This window comes from Macrotis lagotis, chromosome 4, assembly GCF_037893015.1.
Source record: "Macrotis lagotis isolate mMagLag1 chromosome 4, bilby.v1.9.chrom.fasta, whole genome shotgun sequence".
NCBI classification, from domain to species: domain Eukaryota; kingdom Metazoa; phylum Chordata; class Mammalia; order Peramelemorphia; family Peramelidae; genus Macrotis; species Macrotis lagotis.
The window spans coordinates 112,998,152-113,000,965 of record NC_133661.1 but is presented as its reverse complement, the minus strand read 5'-3'; positions in this window follow the sequence as shown (position 1 = coordinate 113,000,965).

Below are 2,814 nucleotides of genomic sequence, written 5' to 3'. Positions count from 1 at the left end.
CCAGTGTGCTATGTGGGAGCCTCTCTTGGAAAGCCGCTCTCAGCGTTTCACAATCGAGCCAAGCTTTGCATGATGGGTACCTGTTTTTCCTTCACGCAGCACTTTGGGTTTTGTAGTTTCGAGAAGGGTAGACGGGACGCGAATGGTTTACCCTTGTTGCATGATGGGATTTGTAGTCCATGAGCCTTATGAGGCGGATTCGAAATGTATGCCGGGACATGTGGTCTTACGGGACTGTAGCTCAAAGTATTTTCATACTTGTCCGTGATCTATTTTACCGAGAGCTTCTTCTTCGCAGTATAATAACTTAAAAGTTCTTGCTTTGTAAGTCTTAACTTTCATTCTTGCTACTCGTAGGCTCACCTTCTTTCCCATTCTTACTTGGCTTCAAAATCTATCTTTTGTTTTGCAACTTTTGTAGTTAATAGTGTTCATGCAATCCGCACCAAGACATCAGCAAACACAAGCAGCTTTAAAACATTTAGGTTGCTTCTCTTATGTTTAGACTGTGTTTTGGACATCCTACATGACTAAATGGTAAGTAAGCATTTATGTCCATTTGTAGTCATCATCAGAGGTTATCTCTGAAGCTGTATCCTACAAGGAATGTTTTATTTTTTAAAATTTTTTTAGATTTTTTTTTCAAGGCAATGGGGTTAAGTGGCTTGCCCAAGGTCACACAGCTAGGTAATTACCATTAAGTGTCTGAGGTTGGAGTTGAACTCAGGTCCTCCTGACTCCAGGGCCGGTGCTCTATCCACTGTGCCACCTAGCCTCCCCGTTTGATTTTTTTCCAATGGAGCTATGCTTTGAAGATCCATTAAGATTGCATCTGACTCTTTCAAAGCAAATGCTTTTTAAAAATATTCAACAAACAATAAACACAAGTGGAAGCTCGTATTCTTTGTTCCTTTTTTGTCAGTTGCATATTTATAAAGATGTGGTCTCTTATAGAACGTGGTTTATGAAAACCTTTCTGCTCCTTTTCATACTTTCATCAAGGATACCGACAGATACGTGTGTTCTTTATAGGTATATGGACTTACTGTTGATTTCCAAATAACTATTTTCAGTAGTTTAAATGCCTACTTCTCCCCTCTCCCTTTGACATCTTTTAAAAAAAATCTTGAGAATCAGTCCTTCAACATTCATAGTACATAGTAGAACATATAGTTCTAGTTATACTTTGTTTAGTCTATTTGTATAGGTTTTGACAGAACTTTTACAACTAAAAGGGAACTAATCAAACTCCTTCGTATTATAGTTGAAACTGAGGTCAAGAAAGGTTAAATTACTTCCCCAGGATCATAGGATGTTATAGAATAGCTAGAACTAGGAAGAGAGTTTCTGCACTTCCTAGAACAAGTTGTTTAACTTTTCCAGGTCTCCATGTACAATGAGGAGACTGAACTAGATAAAATTTAATTTTCCACTCATGGGGGGGTGGTGGTGGCTAGGTAGTGACAGTGGATAGAGCACCGGCCCTGGAGTCAGGAGGACCAGAGTTCAACTCCAACCTCAGACACTTAATGGTAATTACCTAGCTGTGTGACCTTGGGCAAGCCACTTAACCCTGTTTGCCTTGCAAAAAAAACCTAAAAAAAAAAAGGCCATTCATGAGAATTTTTGGTTCTGGTTTCAGGTCTGATCATGCCCCTTCTTTGCTCTAAAACCTTGCCTGGCTCTGAATGGCCTCAAAGATAAAATACAAACTCTTTTAAGGCCCTCCTTGTTCCAAGCTCTTATTTCACACTCTAAACCATAACAAACTGTTCTATTTATAAACATTACACTTTGACTATTGTTCTGAGAGAAATCATGAGCAGTCTGATTTTAGAAGCCTGGAAAGACTTGCATGAACTTGAGTGAGTTAAGTAGAGGTCTCTCAGTCTGAAGAAAAGAACTATCAGTCCCTTCAAAATAAGTCAGGGGCCCCAAGTTTCCAAGAACTATCAGTCCCTTCAAAATAGATCAGGGGGTCTGAGTTTCCAAGAACTATCAGTCCCTTCAAAATAGGTCAGGGGGTCTGAGTTTCCAAGAACTATCCCTTCAAAATAGGTCAAGGGGTGGGGGGGGTGAGTTTCCAAGGGCTATCCCCTGAGAGCAGATGTCAGGTATCATTGCAGCTGACATAACCACAAAAATCCCCCACGCTATTGCAAGGCTTGAGCCAATCATTTGAGAGGTCAACAGAAATTAGGAAGGTTGTGGTTTTTGCCTATAAAGCTTGGCTGCTAAGGTTTGTCAGGTAGCCTCCACCCCTGGGTGTCCCCTTTGCACCCTGGGAGGACTGTCTGCTTCTTGCAAGATTCTAATAAATGACTTTCTGCTCTGAACTTTGAGAAGCCCCTGAGTAGTCGATTTGAGTAGGGGTCTTCAGCATCCCATACAAACTGATGTTGAATGAGATGAACAGAACCAGGAGAGCATTATAAACATTAACAGCAACATTGTGAAGTGAATCAAGTGTGATGGACACAGCTCCTCTCAACCGTTCAGTGATCAAAGACAACCCAGAGGAAAACTATGGCGTCTGCATGCTGACTTTAAAAAATTTTTTTTCTTTCACTTTTATGGTCCTCTCCCCCCTTAGTTCTAATTCCTCTTTCATAACATGACTGATATGGAAATATGTTAAACCCAATTGTACATATACAACTTTTCCAGATTGTTAGCTGCCCTGAGGAGGGTGGTAGAACAATGTGAAACTCATAAACAAATGGATGAATACTGAAAACTACCATTGCATGTAAGTGGGGGAAAAAATGAAAAGAAATAAATGGGATGCTTTGTCTTCCTCCATGTACCCCATTA